The following is a 21,465-nucleotide window of genomic DNA, read 5'->3' as shown; positions in this document are numbered from 1 at the left end:
CTAATTTTTCTATATTTTGTAGAGATGGGGTTTCATCATGTTGCCCAGGCTGGTCTTGAACTCCTGAGCTCAAGCAATTCTCCTGCCTGGGCCTCCCAAAGTGCTAGGGTTATAGGGCCTGGATAAATAAGATTTAGATTTGACTTTGAAACATTTGGTTCATATCCTGTATTATCCCAAGATACAGATTGTGACCAGAAACAATGAAGGCAAATTGACATATTTTCTATAATAAGTGGCTCATATTTATAATAGTAGTTAACATATCTATATGTATGCATATAATTTATGTATTTGAGGACACTACTGCAAAAAGCTATAGGAGCTGTGGAATGCTTGCACATAGTATAAAGTTTAAAAATACAAGTTTATTTTGGAGAGTAAACCTCTTATCGCCTGCCTAGAATCTGCAATATTCCAGTTTCTTGTATTTTAAGAGTGGTATTCTTCAATGTCCAGCTGTATACAGTATCACCATTGGCAAGTTGACTTATTTCCCAGGGTGATTCCATCTAAGAAATCTTTATTTTTTCACTATTCTCCTAATACAAGCTTATTTTGCTGCTGGCCATTCTAGCTGTTTACCTTCCATTGGTCTCTTTTCAAGTCTAATTTTTCTAGAGCAATCCTGAATAAGCAGGCCTCAATTTGTTTGAGGTTCAGAGCTTCCCCTCTTCAGTTCTAGCGTTGTCCAATACAACTATGTCACTCTTGGAACTCCCTGTTCTGCTGAGCATGTTTAGTTATCATGTGGGTGAATAATATAACAGTGATCTTTTTTTTTTTATTTTTATTTTTGAGATGGAGTCTCACTCTGTCGCCCAGGCTAGAACGTGGTGGTGCAATCTCAGCTCACTACAACCTCTGCCTCCTGAGTTCAAGCAATTCTGCCTCAGCCTACAGAGTAGCTGGGACTACAGGCGTGCATCACCACACCTGGCTAATTTTTGTATTTTTGGTTGAGACAGGGTTTCGCCATGTTGGCCAGGCTGATCTCGAACTTCTGACCTCAAGTGATCTGCCCACCTTGGCCTCCCAAAGTGCTGGGTTACAGGTGTGAGCTACCTCACCTGGCTGATTTCTCTTAGAGTCTGAAAAAATCACTGAAGATTTAATAAATAAACCATTGATATGTGTATAATTATATTAGCACAGCTTTCTCAATCTTGAAGAAACTATTGCTCTGCTGATCTAATTAAGGAAGTTCTGATTCTTTTTGGAAGGGGAAGAATGGAAGATGGGGCCGGGCGCGGTAGCTCATGCCTGTAATCCCAGCACTTTGGGAGGCCAAGGTGGGAGGATCAGGAGGTCAAGAGATTGAGACCATCCTGGCCACCGTGGTGAAACCCCGTCTCTACTAAAAATACAAAAATTAGCCTGGTATGGTGGGGCATGCCTGTAATACCAGCTACTCAGGAAGCTGAGGCAGGAGACTCGCTTGGACCGGGGATGCGGAGGTTGCAGTGAGCCGAGATTGCGCTACTGTACTCCAGCCTGGCAACAGAGCGAGACTCCATCCCAAAAAAAAAAAAAAAAAGAGAAGATGTGCATCCTAAATCCGTTTTTTTTGGTTTTGTTTTTTTGGGTTTTTTTGAGACAGTCTTGCTCTGTCGCCCATACTGGAGTGCAGTGGCATGATCTCTGCTCATTGCAAGCTCCGCCTCCTAGGTTCACGCCATTCTGCCTCAGCCTCCCAAGTAGCTGGTACTACAGGTGCCCACCACCACGCCCGGCTAATTATTTTGTATTTTTAGTAGAGATGGGTTTTCACCGTGTTAGTGAGGTTGGTCTTAATCTCTTGACCTCGTGATCTTCCTGCCTTGGCCTCCCAAAGTGCTGGGACTATAGACATGAGCCACTGTGCCCTGCCATACTGAGTTTTCTAAAGGCTGCTTTCAGCATACTTTGGAAAGAAATTGTAAAATTAAGAATTCTTAAGCAATTGCGTCTTGCATTTAGTGATTTAGATTTACATTTTAGCTTATTTTACAGCGATTTTGTTAAGAGTTGTTAAGAATATCAGATGAGAATAAAAACATCATTGTGTCCACTTAATTTAAAAGCCATAGTTTCCAGACTTTTTGCTCTTTTGTTTTTTTTGAGACACGATCTCACTCTGTCATTCAGGCTGAGTGCAGTGGCATGATCACGACTCACTGCAGCCTCAACCTTCTTGGGCAAAAGCGATGCTTCCACCTCAGCCTCCTGAGTAGCTGGTACTACAGACATGTGCCACCTTGCCTGGCTGATTTTTTTTTTTTTTTTCTGAGACGGAGTTTTGCTTTATCTCCCAGGCTGGAGTGCAGTGGCATGATCTTGGCTCACTGCAAACTCCACTTCCTGGGTTCACGCCATTCTCCTGCCTCAGCCTCCCGAGCAGCTGGGACTACAGGTGCCCACCACGACACCTGGCTAATTTTTTTGTATTTTTAGTAGAGACAGGGTTTCACTGTGTTAGCCAGGTTGGTCTCGATCTCCTGACCTAGTGATTCACCTGCCTCAGCCTCCCAAAGTGCTGGGATTACAGGCGTGAGCCACCACGCCCTGCCGCCTGGCTGATTTTTAATTTTTTTGTAGCGAGGGGCTCTTGCTCTATTGCCCAGGCTGGTCTTGAACTCCTGGGCTCAAGCCATCCTCTTGCCTTGGCCTCCCAAAGTGCTAGGATTATAGGTATGAACTACCATGCCTGGCCTGTTTTTTTAAATAAAATATTAATGTATTTTTTCTCTATAAGAGGCCAAGTGATTTGTGAGGTTACTTCTTTTTTTATTTTTTTTTTAAATTTTTTTTATTTTTTGTAGAGGTGGAGTCTTGCTATGTTGTTCTGGGCTCAAGCAATCCTTCTGCCTCTGCCTCCCAGAGTGCTGGGATTATAAGTGTGAACCACTGCACCTGGCCTGTCAAGTTGCTTTTATACCTATTTTCTTATCTAGAAGATGTGGAAACAGTATTAACCTGTTTGTAAATTATCTAACAATAATTGAATGCTTTGCTGTTATCTAGAAGATGTGGAAACAGTATTAACCTGTTTGTAAATTATCTAACAATAATTGAATGCTTTGCTGTGTTGATGTGGGCCTCCAGTGAATTGATTCTGGTCAAAATTCACACCTTTGGAATGTCAAATTTATTCTCCTGAGAAGGCTGGAGCTTTCCTAGATAGACAAGCCACAGAGACTTTCTGAAAATCAAGGTAGAGAGCTAAGCATTTTAGAGCTTCATGTTGTGTTTGAGAATGGAGGCCCAGAGAAGGAGGCCATCAGCTCCAGTGACTTCCCTAGTGCCTTTGTGGTAAAACTCAGCATAGAATTTTCCCTTCACACCTGAGCCTCTTCCAAGAGCTTCTTTTGTGTCTTGGCTTATATGACACCTTGCCTCCGCCTCATCCCAGGACTTTTCTGCAAAAGGAATTCTTTTCCCTTGGCCCAAGTGCTGTTTCAGATATCCAATTAATGAACAATCTAGATATATTTGTTAAGCATCAAGGTACTGGGCCACGTGTAATAATAAGCAAGAGAGGCAAATGTGTGTCCTGTGTTCAGTAATGCTATCATGTTGGTGTTTACTTGGATTGGGAGGATGGGGGTCATTCATATAAATGGAAAGAGGCATTGATTTAAAAACTAATGCAAATAAAGACAGGAAAATGTGTTTTGTCATATTCTAATTAGACAAGATTTAAAATATACATAAGTTTCATAAGTTGAGGATACTTGTTTGTGTTCTTTCTTAGTCATCTAGTCTCTGGTACTCTCCCTGCCTTGACACCACCTCCCTTCCCAACCTTTTTAAAAACAGTGGTTTAATTGTTTGCTTGCAGAGGTGGATACTTTTTATTCTGGTGGAAGACTGGAGCAGTGGGTGTTTGTTTACAGTTTAAGATGCCCTTTAGGATCTGCTTTCCTTGTTTCCTCAGGGCTGAACTTTCTGAAAAGGTCTGATCTAATGTGGTCATACCAGGTTTGACTGTATCTTTTATTCTACTTCTGACATTGCTGTCAGTTTATCGTAAGATTTTTCTTTCCTACATTTCTTTTAGCTAAAGAGTTGGCCATGGGAAACTCCGCTTTATTCACATACACCTTTATATTAATATATTAGAGTGTGTGAATATTTTCCTATATCCAACATTTATTGAGAGGATATGTGTTGTGTGCTGTATGAGGCACTGGGGTTGCAAAGTTGAAGAAGGTTCATGGCTCATGGTTTTAGTTTTAAGAAACTTCAAGAGAGACTGGCAAATGAACAGATAATTCTGATATGTTGGGGTAAATACAAATGATAGATATAGATCCTATCTAGGGTATTGTGGATCACAGAATAGAGCAGGATTGGTACTCAAAATACAAAACGGGGACCCCGAGAGGTCCCTGAGCTCTGGAAGGTCCAAACCGTTTTTTTTTTTTTTTTTTTTTTTTTTTTTTGAGACAGAGTCTCGCTCTGTCACCCAGGCTGGAGTGCAGTGGCACAATCTCGGCTCACTGCAAGCTCCGCCTCCCGGGTTCACGCCATTCTCCTGCCTCAGCCTCCCGAGTAGCTGGGACTACAGGCGCCCGCCACCACGCCCAGCTAATTTTTTGTATTTTTAGTAGAGACGGGGTTTCACTGTGTCAGCTAGGATGGTCTCGATCTCCTGACCTTGTGATCCACCTGCCTCAGCCTCCCAAAGTGCTGGGATTACAGGCGTGAGCCACCACGCCCGGCCGTAACTTTTTTTTTTTAAATAACAATACTGACATTTTTTGACCTTTTTTCTCTCTTTTTTTCCCTCACAAATTAACAATGGAGTTTTCCACAGGCAAGGTAACTTGTTAATATCTCAATAGAGATGAGAATCCCTCCCTCCCACCCTCTTTCCCTCCTTTCCTTTCCTCCTCTATCCTTTCCCCTTTCTGCTTTCCCCCTTCCCTTTTCTTTCTTTCTTTTTTCTTTTTTCTTTTTTTTGAGATGGAGTCTCTGTCATACAGGCTAGAGTGCAGTGCTGCGATCTTGGCTCACTGCAACCTCCACCTCCTGGGTTCAAGCAGTTCTCCTGCCTCAGCCTTCCGAGTAACTTGGTTTATAGGCACCCGCCACCATGCCTGGCAATTTTTGTTTGTTTGTTTTTGTTTTTTGTATTTTTAGTAGAGACAGAGTTTCACTATGTTGGCCAGGCTGGTCTTGAACTCCTGATCTCAAGTGATCCACCCACTTCGACCTCCCAAAGTTCTGGGATTATAGGTGTTTAGTAACTGTGCCTGGCCCCCCTTTTCTGTCCTTCTTTCTTTTTCTCCTTTTTTGTTTTTGTTTTTAGAAACAGGATCTTGCTGCTTTGCCCAGGCTGGAGTTCAGTGGCACCATCATAGTTTACTGCAGCATTGAACTACGTTCAGGTGATCCGCGTCAGCCTCCCAAGTGGCTAGGATTACAGGTGTGTACCAACACACCCAGCTATTTTTTTTTCTTTTTTCTTTTTTTGAGACGCAGTCTAGCTCTGTTGCCAGGCTGGAGTGCAGTGGCCCAATCTCAGCTCACTGCAATCTCTGCCTCCCAGGTTCAAGTGATTCTTTTGCCTCAGCCTCCCAAGTAGCTGGGACTACAGGCATGCGCCACCACACCCGGCTAATTTTTGTGTTTTTAGTAGAGACAAGGTTTCACCATGTTGGCCAGGACAATCTCTTGACCTCCTGATCCCCCTGCCTTGGCCTCCCAAAGTGCTGGAATTACAGGTGTGAGCCACTGCGCCCGGCTAATTTTTATTTTTATTTTTTTTTAGAGATGAGATCTGCTATGTCGTCCAGGCTGTCCTCCAACTCCTGTGCTTAAGCAGTCCTGCTTCCTTAGCCTCTCAAAGCTTTAGAATTACAGGCATGAGCCACTGCACCTGGCCTGTGACTGTTTTCAACTATAAACATACACCTCTTCTGTCATTCTTACAACTTTGAATATGGGTAATTTTATCCATTTAATGCATTGATAATGGCTGTGGCATGATCCAGAAGCACACAGTGAACATAAAATGGGGAGGCTCTGATATTTGATACAAATTACTATGGTACAACTGCTCATTCCTGTGTAGATTATTGTTATTTTTAAAATAATACTCTTGCTCTATATCACCTCATTTCATTATTATGGGTACCTGTTCTACTTGCTTTTTTGACTTCTCATTTCATTTTTACTGTGCCTAGAGAATTTTGTTAGAAGTCTTACCCCTAATTACCTGTTTGAGAATAGGTAAACTTTTATTGAACTTACTGTAATAAGTGGGCTACATCCTACATAATACATTGAGTACGAAGAAAGGGCATGGGGGATTTTTAAAAATGCTTCCTGAATCTGTTCTGTTTTAGTGTGAAATTTATATATATGTGATTTTGAAATAATTGAGAATTAATAGAAAAGTTAAAAAATAGGCCGGGCACAGTGGCTCACGCCTGTAATCCCAGCACTTTGGGAGGCCTAGGTGGGCAGATAACCTGAGGTCAGGAGGTCCAAGACCAGCCTGTCCAATGTGGCAAAATCCTATCTCTACTAAAACTACAAAAATTAGCTGGGCGTGGTGGCGCACACCTGTAATCCCAAGTACTTAGGAGGCTGAGGCAGTAGAATCACTCGAACCCAGAAGATGGAGATTGCAGTGAGCCAAGATTGCACCACTGCACTCCAGCGTGGGTGATAGAGTGAGACTCCATCTCAAAAATAATAATAATAGAGTTGTAGCTGGGTGCAGTGGCCCAAGCCTGTAATCCCAGCACTTTCAGAGCCTGAGGTGGGAGGATTGCTTGAGCCCTGAAGTTTGAGACCAGCCTGTACCACATAGTAGACCCCATCCCTACAAAAAAAAAAAAGATGCTGGGTGTGGTGGCACACGTCTGTAGTCCCAGCTACTCAAGAGGCTGAAGTGGGAGGATCCCTAGAGCCCAGGAGGTCAAGGCTGCAGTGAGCCATGATTGCACCACTACACTCCAGCTTCGGTGACAAAGACTGTTTAAAAAAAAAAAATAGTGTCATGGGTTAAAAGTTATCCTTAAGACTCTTCTATTCTCCAGTAGAAGAAGTATTTATATTAATAAATGAGAATTGTGATTATTAATAAATATTATAAAGATGATAAAGTAATGTGGTAGATAATGACCTAGGTTGCTATCTTAACTGTGAGACTATATAGAATGCCTCTTAGAAGAGGTAACTTTGAGTTAAAACATAAATGTTATGAACAGAAGACCTGGAGGCAGCACATTGCAAACGGAAGGAACAGCATGTACAAGAGCCCTACATTAGGAACAAAATGTGAGGAAGAGAAAATATACCAGTAAGGCTAGAGAGTAGTTGAATGAAGAGGAAAGCAGATGAGGTCAGGGCCTGGCATGTCAGCTTATGCCTGTAATCCCAGCACTTTGAGAGGCCGAAGTGGGTGGATTGCTTGAGCGCAGGAGTTCAAGACCAACATGGTAAAACCCTGTCTCTGCAAAAAAATAACAAAAATTAGGCAGGCGTGGTGGCACATGCCTGTAGTCTTAGCTACTAGGGAGGCTGAGGTGGGAGGATCCCTAGAGCCTAGGAGGTTGAGGCTGCAGTGAACAGTGATCGTGCCGCGGCACAACAGGCTGGGTGACAGAGCAAGACACTGTCTCAAAAACAAACAAAAAAACAAGAAAAAAGATGAGGTTAGTTGTAGACAGATACCAGTTCATACAGGGTAGGTCATTTTTAATATCATGTAGGGTCTTAGTAGTTCATAGTTGTAATGCAGGTAGGGTTACAGCAGGAAGCCTTTGGAAGGTTTTAAGCAGATCACGCCGGTGATCTGATTTATGCTGTACAAGGTACATTCTGGTTGATATGGTGCGCATTAATTGTAGAGAGGTAAGATTTGACTTGGGAGGCCAAGGTGGGCCTATCACAAGGTCAGGAGTTCAAGACCAGCCTGGCCAATATGGTGAAACCCCATCTCTACTAAAACACACACAAAAAAAGTAGCTGGGTGTGGTAGCAGGCACCTGTAATCCCAGCCTCTTGGGAGGAGAATTGCTTGAACCTGGGAGGCAGAGGTTGCAGTAAGCTGAGATCGCACCACTGCACTCTAGCCTGGGCGACAGTGAGACTCAAAAAAAAAAAAAAAAAAAGGTAAGATTTGAAGTAGAGACGCAGATTTGGAGGGTGTTGGAACAGCATAGCCTCAGCGTCCTGAGTAGCTGGGATTATAGACATATGCCACCGTGCCCAGCTAATTTTTGTATTTTTAGTAGAGATTGGGTTTCGCCATGTTGCCCAGGCTGGTCTTGAACTTATGGGCGCAAGTGATCCTCTGGCCTCCCAAGTAACTGGATTACAGGCTTACATCTCTGTGCCTGGCTTGGTGAGGCTTTTGTTCAGAAGAGACAGGAGGATTTGTATAGCTAGAGGAGAAAAAGTTGACCCTGACCCTGAGAGAAGCAACATGGAATTATGGAGAAAATATCCTTTTTCAAGGGGACTAGTGTTAGAGATCTTGGGTTGATGACTTTAGTGAGGTGGGCAGTGCTAAGGTCTTAGTTCCAGAGATAGTAAAAGAATAGGCCCTGTTATTGTGTGTTTGTGTTGATAGTATTTAGGCCCTATTTTGGTTCATTTATTTACTAATCTGTGTATGGTAGTAATAGATTATCCTGGAGTTATAAATACTTCTAAATACAAAAAAACAGTGGAAAATCTCTCTCCCACCTATATCCCTCAGCTGCCCTGTTTCTATTCACACCATTCCTCCAACACTCCACCCCACCCAGGAAACTATTGTTCAGTTTCTCATGTAACCTTCTAGAGTTTCTTTATATAAATAAAGACAATAAAAATACAGATTCTGGGCCCAGCGCAGTGGCTCACGCCTGTAATCCCAGCACTTTGGGAGGCTGAGGTGGGTGGATCACGAGGTCAGGAGTTCAAGACCAGCCTGACCAACATGGTGAAACCCTGTCTTTACTAAAAATACAAAAATTAGCCGGGCTTGGTGTTGCGCGTCTGTAATCCTAGCTACTTGGGAGACTGAGACAGGAGAATCGCTTGAACCTGGGAGGCAGAGGTTGCAGGAGCCGAGATCATGCCACTGCACTCCTGCATGGGCAACAGAGTTAGACTCCGTCTCAAAAAAAAAAAAGAAAAAAAAGGCGGGGCACGGTGGTTCACGCCTGTAATCTCAGCACTTTGGGAGGCCAAGGTGGGTGGATCATGAGTTCAGGAGATCGAGACCATCCTGGCTAACACGGTGAAACTCCGTCTCTACTGAAAATACAAAAAATTAGCCGGGCGTGGTGGCAGGCGCCTGTAGTCCCAGCTACTCGGGAGGCTGAGGCCGGAGAATGGCGTGAACCCGGGAGGCGGAGCTTGCAGTGAGCCGATATTGCGCCACTGCACTCCAGCCTGGGTGACAGAGCGAGACTCTGTCTCAAAAAAAAAAAAAAAAAAACCCCCCCAAAATACAGATTCTGGCCAGGTACAATGGCTTGGGCATGTAATCTCAGAACTTTGGGAGGCCGAGGCAGGTGGATCACTTGATCCCAGGAGTTCAAGACCAGTCTGGGCAACGTGGTGAAACCGTCTCTACAAAAAATACAAAAATTAGCTGGGCGTGGTGGTGTGCCTCTGTAGTCCCAGCTACTAGGGAGGCTGAACTGGAGGATCATCTGAGGCCAGGGAGGTCTAGGGTGCAGTGAGCCGCTATTGTGCCACCACACTCCAGCATGGGCAACAGGCTGTCTCAAAAAAAAAACAAAAACAGATAAATAAATAACTACAGATTCTTTTTTGAGACGGAGTCTCGCTCTGTAGCCCAGGCTGGAGTGCAGTGGCCGGATCTCAGCTCACTGCAAGCTCCGCCTCCCGGGTTCACGCCATTCTCCGGCCTCAGCCTCCCGAGTAGCTGGGACTACAGGCGCCCGCCACCTCGCCCGGCTATTTTTTTGTATTTCTTAGTAGAGACGGGGTTTCACCGTGTTAGCCAGGATGGTCTCGATCTCCTGACCTCGTGATCCGCCCATCTCGGCCTCCCAAAGTGCTGGGATTACAGGCTTGAGCCACCGCGCCCGGCCAGATTCTTGTTTCTTTCTATCTTTACCCTACAATCCACCAATCTCAAAGGTAGCATATTATAGCTGTTATTTCGCAAATTGGTTTTCCCACCTTCCCCCTTGCACAGTGTGTTTTTCACTTAAGAATAGAGATTTACACGGACAATCTTTCCATAGAGTGTATAGGATTTTTTTTTTCTTTTTCTTTTTCTTTTCTTTTTTTTTTTTTTTTTTTTGAGACGGAGTCTCGCTGTGTCGCCCAGGCTGGAGTGCAGTGGCCGGATCTCAGCTCACTGCAAGCTCTGCCTCCCGGGTTTTTACGCCATTCTCCTGCCTCAGCCTCCCGAGTAGCCGGGACTACAGGCGCCCGCCACCTCGCCCGGCTAGTTTTTTGTATTTTTTAGTAGAGACGGGGTTTCACCGTGTTAGCCAGGATGGTCTCGAACTCCTGACCTCGTGATCCGCCCGTCTCGGCCTCCCAAAGTGCTGGGATTACAGGCTTGAGCCACCGCGCCCGGCCCTTTTTTTTTTTTTTTTTGAGACAGAGTCTATTTCTGTTGCCCAGGCTGGAGTGCAGTGGTGCGATCGTGATTCACTGCAACCTGGGCCTCCTGGATTCAAGTGGTCTTTCCACCTTGGCCTCTGAGTAACTGGATCACAGGCACATGCCTCCACTTCTGGCCCTGGATTTTATTTTTAGGAGTAGTTTTAGGTTCACAGCAAAGTTGAGCAGGGGTACAGAGAGTTTTCACATACACCCATTACCCTACACAGTCATAACCATACCGACACATTCATAGTCTCCCCCGCTATCAACATCCTGAATAAACAAGTTTGTTATTTTTGAGTTCACCAATTTTCTTACTTTTGGAAAAACAATCAGCTTAATGTACTTTGAAATTGTTCTGAAATTTGTTTTATAATGTTCCTCTCATTTAAAAAATTCATCTTCATCAAAAGACACCTTAAAGAAAGTGAAAACATGGCGCACATTTTGGGAAAAATAATTGTAATATATGTAATAGGGAATTAGTGTCCTAACCAGGGCTGGCTTCATGGGTGTGCAATCTGTGCAGTCACGCAGGACCCCTCATTTAGATGGTTCCTGTGCTTAGTTTATTGGTAAGCTGTCACTGTCTTGAAATTCTTAATTTTTGAAAAAGTAGTCCAACATTTTTATTTACTTATTTTAAAATATTTTTATGGTGAAAAATTTATATTTGGAATTTGCCAGCTGAACTCAGTTTAGGTTATTCCAGTTTTGTTGGCAACATTCAAAGCATCATAGTCAGGAATCTGTTGAACATATGCCTTCTCTCTGTCAGATCCGATCCTGTGTTGACCTGGGCCATGTCAGTGTCCTAGAGCTTCTTCACAGCTTGTTTGATCTGGCGCTTGTTGGCTTTGACATACACAACTAATGCAAGTGTGGTGTGGTCTTCCGTCTTCTCATTGGTCAGGGTTAAGCCTGTTTTTCTTGGGAGTGCTCTTCCTAGGATATTTTGGCTGCAGTGTCTTGGGGCAGCCTGAAGGTGGGTAGCATGCAGATATCTTTCAGCAGTGTGTTTTTGGCTTTTGAAGCCTTTGTTTTGGCTTCAGCTTTGGGAGGGGCAGGGCTTCTTTTTTCTCTTTGGTGCCATCTTGGTGAAAAGGCCTCACATTTTTATTTTGCACTGTGCTCTGCAAATTATGTTGTCTGTCCTGGTCCTGAATATATAAAGCCTAATAATTAGAAAAATCCAATCCAATAAGAAAATGGCCAAAATCTGAGAGCAAAGATCTTCAACCTCATTAGATCTTCAACCTACATATTTTAAAAAAGTGTAGCATTAACAAGCGATTACATATATAAGTAATAAAATTTACCTGAATTAATTTAGCCCATTTAGATTAATACTTCTGTCTTCAACCTTTTTTGTAGTGTATCTTTTAACTGGAAAAAGTCTTCCATGAAAACGTCACTTTTAAAAAATAAGTAATGTCATCTGTTTTCCTAAAAGACTGAAATGGGGGTGATCATTCTTAGGTAAGTATCCGATTTTGTATTTGTAATTATTTATATATTGGTTAGAGTATAAATCTTTTTTTTTTTTTGAGGTGGAGTCTTGCTGTGTTGCCCAGGCTAGAGTGCAGACTGCAACCTCTGTCTCCTGGTTTCAAGCAATTCTCCTGCCTCAGCTTCCTGAGTAGCTGGGATTACAGGCACATGCCACAATGCCTGGCAAATTTTTTTTGTATTTTTAGTAGAGATGGGGTTTCACCCTGTTGGCCAGGCTGGTCTTGAACTCCTGACCTCAAGTGATCCGCCCACCTTGGCCTCCCAAAGTGCTAGGATTACAGGCATGAGCCACTGCTCCCAGCAGATTATAACTTTTAGTTAACCTATATGGTAGGGAGTGGGAGTGGGGGGATGCTAGCTCTTGTTTGAAGATAGTCTGTTATGGAGGATTGTGTTTCCTACAGAGTTAAGAACAGAGCTTCATGAAGCAGAGAGGAGGGTCAGTAGTGTTGAAAGCTCTTTAGGCAGGTTAGTTGAGAACTGAAGAAACTTTTGGATTTGGCATTTAGGAATTCATTGATGATCCCAGCAGGGACCATTTCAGGATGCTGTTTATGGCTGAAAATCAGCTTGCAATGGAGTGAAGAGTAAAGAGGAGGTGATAAAACCTGAATATTTTAGCTAATTTATTTATTAAACCCATATGTGATATAGCTGCAGCCATCACTTCCTTAAGCACTGGAGTTATAGTTAGGGTAACCATATATCTGGTTCAAATCTCCTATAGATCAATTAATGCCCAATTATTTTTATTTTTATTTTTTTGAGACAGTCTTGCTCTGTCATGTAGGCTGGAGTGCAGTGGCATGATCTTGGCTCACTGCAACCTCTGCCTCCCATGTTCAAGTGATTCTCCAGCCTCAGCCTCCCGAGTAGCTGGGATTATAGGCATGTGCCATCATGTCGGCTAATTTTTGTATTTTTAGTAGAGACGGAGTTTCACCATGTTGGCCAGGCTGGTCTCGACCTGCTGACCTCAGGTGATCTGCCCGCCTCAGCCTCCCAAAGTGCTGGGATTACAGGCATGGGCCACTGTGCCGGGCCTTTTTTTTTTTTTTTTTTTTTTTTTTTTTAAGACAGAGTCTCATGCTCTGTCACCTAGGCTGGAGTGCTGTACCATAACCTTGGCACACTGCAACCTCCACCTCCCGGGTTCAAGTGATTCTCCTGCCTCAGCCTCCCAAGTAGCTGGGATTACAGGCGGCCACCACTATGCTCCGCTAATTTTGTATTTTTAGTAGAGACGGGGTTTTACCATGTTGGCCAGGCTGGTCTCGAACTCCTGACCTCAGGTGATCTGCCCGCTTTGGCCTCCCAAAGTGCTGGGATTACAGGCGTGAGCCCGGCCGAGATAATTTTTTTTTTTTAGGAAAATGGGGTCTCAGTCTGTCACTCAGGCTGGAGTCCAGTGATGCGATCACTTCTGGGCTCAAGTGATCCTCCTGCCTCAGCCTCCTGATGGGATTGCAGGTGTAAACCACCATGCTAACCCAGCAAGAGGTGATTTAAAGTATACAAGAAGGTATGCATAGGTTGTATGCAAAGACTATACAATTTTATATCAGGAACTTGAGCATTTCTGGATTTTGGTATCCACAAGGGTCCTGGAAACAATTCCCCACAGATACCACAGGTGACTATATATTTATTGTTTATCTTCTCTGTCCTCATTAGAATATCAACTCCATGAGAAATGGACCTCTGTTTTTGTTCACTGTTGTAACCCTAGCAGGTAGCAGAGTTCTTGGTATATTAGTACATGCTCCGTAAATATGTATTCAATCTATAATGGTCTCCAGTGCCTTGATGCATACCCTTTATCAATCCTGCATCTCATAGACAGTTATTTCAACTACCAGTGTCAAATTTCTCATGTTTACCTAAAAGGTTATGCTATCTAAATTCGTACTGCCTGCCATGTCATGCTAGCTTATCTCAAACTAGGCCTTTACTATTGCTCAGCAATCATATTAAGTTTCTCCACCATCGTCTCTGGCCTGGTCAGTTGCAACAGCCTCTTAATTGACCTTTGTGCTTCGATTCTGCACCTGTAATTCATCTTCAATAAAACAGAGGACTCTAAGGCATATATCATATCATATCACTTTTATGCTTAAAAATTTACAAGATGGCCGGGCATAGTGGCTCACGCCTGTAATCCCAGCACTTTGGGAGGCCGAGGCGGGCAGATCATGAGGTCAGGAGATCGAGACCATGCTGGCTTAACACGGTGAAACCCCATCTCTACTAAACAACATACAAAAATTGGCCGGGCGTGGTGGCGGGCGCCTGTAGTCCCAGCTACATGGGAGGCAGAGGCAGGAGAATGGCGTGAACCCGGGAGACGGAGATTGCAGTGAGCCAAGATCGCACCACTGCACTCTAGCCTGGGAGACAGAGCGCGACTCCATCTTTAAAAAAAAAAAACAAAAAACTCACAAGATGCCAGGTGCGGTGGCTTACGCCTGTAATCCCAGCACTTTGGGAAGCCAAGGCAGGTGGATCACCTGAGGTCTGGAGTTAGAGACCAGCCTGGCCAATACGGTGAAACCTGATCTCTACTAATAATACAAAAAATTAGCTGGGCATGGTGGTGGGTGCCTGTAATCCCAGCTACTTAGGAGGCTGAGGCAGAAGAATCACTTGAACCTGGGGGGCGGAGGTTGCAGTAAGCTGAGATCGCGGCATTGCATTCCAGCCTGGGCAACAAGAGTGAAACTCTGTCTAAAAAAAAAAAAAAAACAAAAAAAAAACCCTCAAAAGACTTAGAGTCTAAACATCTTACCACAGCCACAGAATACTACGTGGCCTGGCTCTGCCTACTTCAATATGAAATTTTTTTAAGAGATGGGGTCTCAGTATGTTGCTCAGGCGGGTTTCAAACTCCCAGCCTCAAGCGATCCTCCTGCTTTGGCTTCCCAAAGTGCTGGGATTACAGATGTGAGCCACTGTGCCCAGTCAAATTCTTTAATCTCATCTCATGACACTATGGTCCTCATCCACCTTATTGCAGAAACACTGAAATTCTTTCCATTCCTCAAACACAATCAGCTCATTTCCACTTTGAGGTTTAAACTTTTTTTTGAGACAGAGTCTCGCTGTGACACCTAGGCTAGAGTGCAGCGGTGCGGTCTCGGCTCACTGCAACCTCCACCTCCCAGATTCAAGCAGTTCTCCTGCCTCAGTCTCCCGAGTAGCTGGGATTATAGGCATGTGCCGTCATGCTCAGCTAATTTTTGTATTTTTAGTAGAGACGGGGTTTCACCATGTTGGCGGGGTGGTCCCAAACTCCTGACCTCACGTGATCAGCCCACCTTGGCCTCCCAAAGTGCTAGGATTACACGCGGGAGCCACCACGCCCGGCGAGGTTTAAACTTACATAGCTTGATTTTCTTTTAGCTTGGCTAAATTCTTGTCTTTCAGATCTTAATGTCACCTCCTCAGTAGAAGACAACCAGTCACTGTCAACTGCCATATTTTAATTCTTTTCATATCACATTACAATTTAGTATTGTTTTTGTTCACTCCAGTGATTAGCTCCACAAGGACACTAATCTTGTCTACAAGAGTGCCTGGCACAATGCAGGTGGTCAGTAAATATTTGGTGAATTTGGTAGCTGCCCTACAATGTTTTTCCTAAATGCTTTCTTCTCCCAGGATCCCAACCTCACCACTAATTAACTATATGCCGAACAGATAACCTCAATCCCTACATTATTAAAAAAGTAAGATAGGAAATCCTACACTTAGCTGGGTGTGGTGGCACACACCTGCAGTATTGGCTACTCAGGAAGCTGAAGTGGGAAGATTTCACGAGCCCTGGAGTTCAAGGTTGTAGCAAGCTATAATTGCACCACTGCACTCCAGTCTGGGCAACAGAGGTATGACCCTGTTGGAGGGGAGGGAGAGAGAAAGAGAAGGAGAAAAGAAATCCTACAACTTCTTCCTCTTTGCCTAAAAATTCCTTAGTATATCCTCTTTTCCAGTCCTCTAGTTTCTAAGCAGAAAGATTGCTACTCTGATAAGAGCTAAACCCTCTACCTATGTCTTTGATCTGAGTCAAACCTCTTACCTCTTCTGAGTAAAAACGTAATCACTCTCTTTAATATTTAAACTACATGCAAGCTAAGTACAGTGGCTCACACCTGTAATTAGGCAGGCATGGTGGCGAATGCCTGCAGTCTTGCTTACTTGGGAGGCTGAAGTGGGAGGATTGCTTGAGCACAGGAGGCCGAGGCTGCAGTGAGCCCAGATGCCACCACTGCACTTCAGCCTGGGCAACAGAGCGAGACCCCATCTCAAAAAACAAAAATTATCTCAATGGTAACCTGGAAAATGAAAAAAAATTATAATACCTGATACAGTGTAAATGCCTTTGAATAGGTGTTACTGTATTATTTAGGGAATAATGATAATAGAAAAAAGTCTGTACATGTTTAGTACAGGCACAACAGAACCATTACCTGATCCAATATTTTCTTTTGTTTTTAAAATTTTTTGTTGCCCAGGCTGGAGTGCAGTGGCGCAATCTCAGCTCACTGCAACTTCCACCTCCCTGGTTCAAGCGATTCTCCTGCCTCAGCCTCCAGAGTAGCTGGGATTACAGGCATGCACCACCATGCCTGGCCCCCATCCAATATTTTCAATTCATAGTTGGTTGAATTCACGGATGTGGCACCCACTGATACAGAACACACAGATATGGAGGGCCTACTATATAATATGTTGGGTGGTGATAAGTGCTATTTTGAAGATTTATACCTTGTTTGCTATTGTCATGAAGGTATGGAAATATATTAGGGAAAGGTAGACATTGAAGGAGGGGTACGTTTACTAAGGTGAAGTTAGGGAAGACCTCTCTGATTAGGTGACATTTGAGTTGACAGCTCTAAATGAAGTGAGGGAGCAGGCCCTCTGGGTATTTTGAATAGGGTGGGGAGGGCATTTGAGACTGAAGGAACTTAAATACAAAGTGTTCGAGGCTGGACGTGCTTGATGTGTTTTATGAGCTGCACAAGGGCCAGTGGGACTGCACTGAAGTAAGTGAGGGTGGAGGTAGTAGGAGCTGACATCATCGTAGTGAATGTGGTAGAGGCTTGAGTCAGGTGTTAGACCAGAGTCAGGCCTTTGGTTTTTCTTCTGTGTGATGGTGGAGCTGCAGATCCAGGAGTGAGGTGGGAGGTGAAAGGTCAAGCTGTGGCTGAGAGGTATAACTTGAGGTTGAAGAACTGTGAGGCCGCCAGGTACAGTGGCTCACGCCTGTAATCCCAACAGTTGGGGAGGCTGAGGTGGGCAGATCACTTGAGTTCCAGACCAGTCTGGGCAACATGGCAAAACCCCATCTCCACAAAAAATGTAAAAATTAGTTAGGTGTGGCGGTGCATGCCTGTAGTCCCAGCTACTCGAGAGACTGAGGCTGGAGGATTGCTTGAGCCTGAGAGGTGGAGATTGCAGTGAGCCGAGATTGCACCACTGCACTCTAGCCTGGGTGACAGAGCGAGATGTCTCAAAAAAAAAAAACCCAACGATGAGGTCAGATGTTTGAAGTATCTGAAAGTGAAGATGAGAGAAGAGGGTGTACCATAAAACAGATTTTTGAACACTGCAAGGAGGTAGGAAGAGTAGAAAAAGGTGAGTTGGAGGCACAGAGGGCCTGTAAGTTCATAATGGACAAGTTTATTTAGCTTCAGGTTTTTCATTTTGTTTTGTTTTGTTTTGTTTTTGAGGAGGAGTCTCACTCTGTTGCCCAGGCTGGAGTGCAGTGGTGTGATCTCAGCTTACTGCAACCTCTGCCTCACAGGTTCAAGTGATTCTCCTGCCTCCTGAGTAGCTGGGACTCAGAGTTTTTTCTTTTGTTTTTTTTTGTTTTTTGTTTTTTTGAGACGGAGTCTTGCTCTGTCGCCCAGGCTGGAGTGCAGTGGCGCAATCTCGGCTCACTGCAAGCTCTGCTTCATGCATGGGTTCACGCCATTCTCCTGCCTCAGCCTCCCAAGTAGCTGGGACTACAGGCGCCTGCCACCACGCCTGGCTATTTTTTTTTTTTTTTTAGTAGAGACGGGGTTTCACTGTGTTAGCTGGGATGGTCTCCATCTCCTGACCTTGTGATCCGCCAGTTTTGCCCTCCCAAGGTGCTGGACTTACAGGCATGAACCACTGTGCCTGGCCTCAGGGTTTTTTTGGGAAAAAAAAAAAAGTGAAGTATACACAATATAACATTTACCATTTTGCTTTTTTTTTTTTTTTTTTTTTTTTTAAACGAGGACAGGTTTTTGCCCTGTTTCTCAGGCTGGCCTCGAACTCCTGAGCTCAAGCAATCTGCCCACCTTGGCCTCACAAAATGCTAGGATTATAGGTGTGAGTCACTGCACCTGGGGAAAATGTAACCGCTTTTAAGTGTATAATTCAGTACATTCACAAAAGTACATCACCCCTGTCCATCTCCAGAACTTTTTCATCATCCCTAACCAAACTCTATACCCATTAAATAATAAGTTCTCATTGCCCTCTCTTCTTTAGTTCCTGAGAAACCACTGTTTTATTTTCTGTCTCTGTGAATTAGACTACTCTGCTTCAGGTGCCTTGTGTAAGTGGACTCATAGAATATTTGTCCTTTTTTTTCTGACTTATTATACTTGGCATTATGTTTTTAAGGTTCATTCATATTGTAGTATGTAGTAGAATTTCATTCCTTTTAAAGGCTGAATAGGCCGGGCCCGGTGGCTCACGCCTGTAATCCCAGCACTTTGGGAGGCCAAGGCAGGTGGATCACGAGGTCAGGAGTTCGAGACCAGCCTGGCCAACATGGTGAAACCCCGTCTCTACTAAAAATATGGAAGTTAGCTGGGTGTGGTGGCCTGCGCCTGTAGTCCCTGCTATTCGGGAGACTGAGTGAGGATAAGCTCCTGAACCCAGGAGGTGGAGGTTGCAGTGAGCTGAGATCACGCCACCATACTCCAGCCTGGCGACAGAGAGAGACTCTGTCTCAAAAAAAAAAAAAAAAAAAAAAAAGGCTGAATAATATTCCATTGTATGTACACACCATATTTTTTTTTGTCTATACCTCTGTTGATGGTGACACTGGTGCTGTTTCTACCTTTTGACTGTTGTGACCAGTGCTGCTGTGAGCACTGGTGTACAAATCTGAGTGAATCCCTGCTTTCATTTCTTTTGCATACATCACCAGAAGTGGGATTATTAGATCATATTGGATCATATGCTTTAATTTTTCTTTTTGTTTTTTTCGAGATAGGGTCTCACTCTGTCAACCAGGCTAGAGTATAGTGGTGCAATCATAGTTCACTGCAACCTCCACCTCCCATGCTCAAGTGATCCTCCCACCTCAGCTTCCTGAGTAGCTGAGACTATAGGTGCCCACCATCACACCTGGCTAATTTTTTGTATTTTTAATAGAGACGGTGTTTTGCCACGTTGCCCAGGCTGGTCTTGAACACCTGGCTCAAGCTATCTGCCTGCCTTGGCCTCCAAAGGACCAGAAACAGTAGGCACTCAACAATATCATGCTGGGATTACAGGCATGAGCCATCACAACCCACCATATGCTTTAATTTTTTGAGGAACAATCCTGCTGTCTTCCACACTGGCTATATCATTTTATATTTCCACCAGCAATACACAAGAGTTCCAGTTTCTCCACAGCTGTGCCTGGGTTTGGTTTTATTTAAAAAACAAAAAACAAAAAACTTTTTTTTTGAGACAAAGTCTTGCTCTGTCACCCAGGCTTGAGTGCAGTGGCATGATCTTGGCTCACTGCAGCCTCAGTCTCCCGGGTTTAAGCGATTATCCTGCCTCAGCTTCCCAAGTAGCTGGGATTACAGGTGTGTGCTACCAGGCCTGGCTAATGTTTGTATTTTTAGTAAAGACAGGGTTTTGCCATGTTGTCCAGGCTGGTCTCAGACTCCTGATCTTAGGTGATATGCCTGCCTTGGTCTTCCAAAGTGCTGGGATTACAGGCGTGAGCCACCGTGCCCAGCCAGTAATATAGTTGTGGTTTTGAATAATGGAATGTTTTAAGTTTATTTCCTTAAAAGAATGTTTATCATACACTGTTTTCTTTTTTTTTTTTTTTTTTTTTTTCTTTTTTTGAGGCGGAGTCTCGCTCTGTCGCCCAGGCTGGAGTGCAGTGGCGCGATCTCGGCTCACTGCAAGCTCCGCCTCCCGGGTTCCCCCATTCTCCTGCCTCAGCCTCCCGAGTAGCTGGGACTACAGGCGCCGCCACCACGCCCGGCTAATTTTTTTGTATTTTTAGTGGAGACGGGGTTTCATTGTGTTAGCCAGGATGGTCTCGATCTCCTGACCTCGTGATCCGCCCGTCTCGGCCTCCCAAAGTGCTGGGATTACAGGCTTGAGCCACCGCGCCCGGCCATTATCATACACTGTTTTCTAGCAGTTTTAGAAGTAGCACAAATCCTTATGCTCTGCTACAAGGTCAGAACTGGTGAAGAAAGTTGTCTTCGGTCAGGCGTGGTGGCTCACGCCTGTAATCCCAGTACTTTGGGAGGCCAAGGTGGACAGACCACCTGAGGTCAGGAGTTAGAGAGCAGCCTGACCAACATGGCGAAACCCCATCTCCACTAAAAATACAAAAATTAGCCAGGTGTGCTGGTGCATGCCTGTAGTCCCAGCTACTTGGGAGGCTGAGGCAGAAGAATCATTTGAACCTGGGAGGCGGAAGTTGTAGTGAGCCAAGATTGCACCACTACACTCCAGCCTAGGTGACAGAGCAAGATTGTGTCTCAAAAATAAAAAGAAAGAAAGAAAGTTGTCTTCTAGTTAAATTTTAGTGAGAGATTCTCACAGGAATTAAAATTCTGGGGCCCTAAAAAATCTTAAGTATGCTTTGCCATAAGCTTAAGGGACTGTGTCTATGTTACTTGGCTGTGTGTAGGCATGAATTTGATCTTTTAGGATAGGACAGCAATTGAACAAACTAGATTTTTTTCTTTTCTCTTTCTTTCTTTCTTTCTTTCTTTCTTTCTTTCTTTCTTTCTTTCTTTCTTTCTTTCTTTCTTTCTTTCTTTCTTTCTTTCTTTCTTTCTCTTTCTTTCTTTTCTTTTCTTTTCTTTTCTTTTCTTTTCTTTTTTTTTTAAAAAAAGAATACACTTGTTAACCTCCTGTTTGGAAATTTTACAAGGAGCCAGAGAAATTTTCACTTTGGTGTTTACTGATTGATTGCGTACTACCTTAACTGTTGGAAAAATATGTTCCCTATTCAGATGAATGATAAACCAGTAAAAGCTATTAAAGGGAAAAAATGTGATGGGATTACAGCTGTAGCAGAGAGGTTTTTGAAGCTTTGCACTTTGTGTGCAATTGTCATTAAGATAATGGAAATTTTGAAAGATGATCTTAATGTCTTCAACA

The 21,465-nt window shown here is 43.9% G+C and overlaps 2 protein-coding genes across 4 annotated transcripts in view; one reads left to right on the top strand and one right to left on the bottom strand.

Annotated features, from left to right (window-relative positions):
• PIK3CB (phosphatidylinositol-4,5-bisphosphate 3-kinase catalytic subunit beta) overlaps nt 1–21,465 on the top strand; it is a 188,594-nt gene that overhangs the window by 26,928 nt on the left and 140,201 nt on the right. For 2 of the 3 annotated variants that reach the window (XM_050779675.1, XM_050779676.1), the window contains exon 2: nt 11,947–12,051. The exons of the other annotated variant lie outside the window; for it this stretch is intronic. The gene's annotated coding sequence lies outside the window, so the exon portion shown is untranslated. The remainder of the gene's footprint in view (nt 1–11,946; nt 12,052–21,465) is intronic. 3 annotated transcript variants of the gene reach the window in all.
• Nucleotides 1–21,465, bottom strand: part of MRPS22 (mitochondrial ribosomal protein S22) — a 601,324-nt gene that overhangs the window by 533,086 nt on the left and 46,773 nt on the right. The window lies entirely within an intron of this gene.

Source organism: Macaca thibetana, chromosome 2 (assembly GCF_024542745.1).
Source record: "Macaca thibetana thibetana isolate TM-01 chromosome 2, ASM2454274v1, whole genome shotgun sequence".
In the NCBI taxonomy this organism is placed as follows: domain Eukaryota; kingdom Metazoa; phylum Chordata; class Mammalia; order Primates; family Cercopithecidae; genus Macaca; species Macaca thibetana.
Note: the sequence above shows the minus strand (reverse complement) of the source record. Positions and strands in the feature narration are given on the sequence as shown.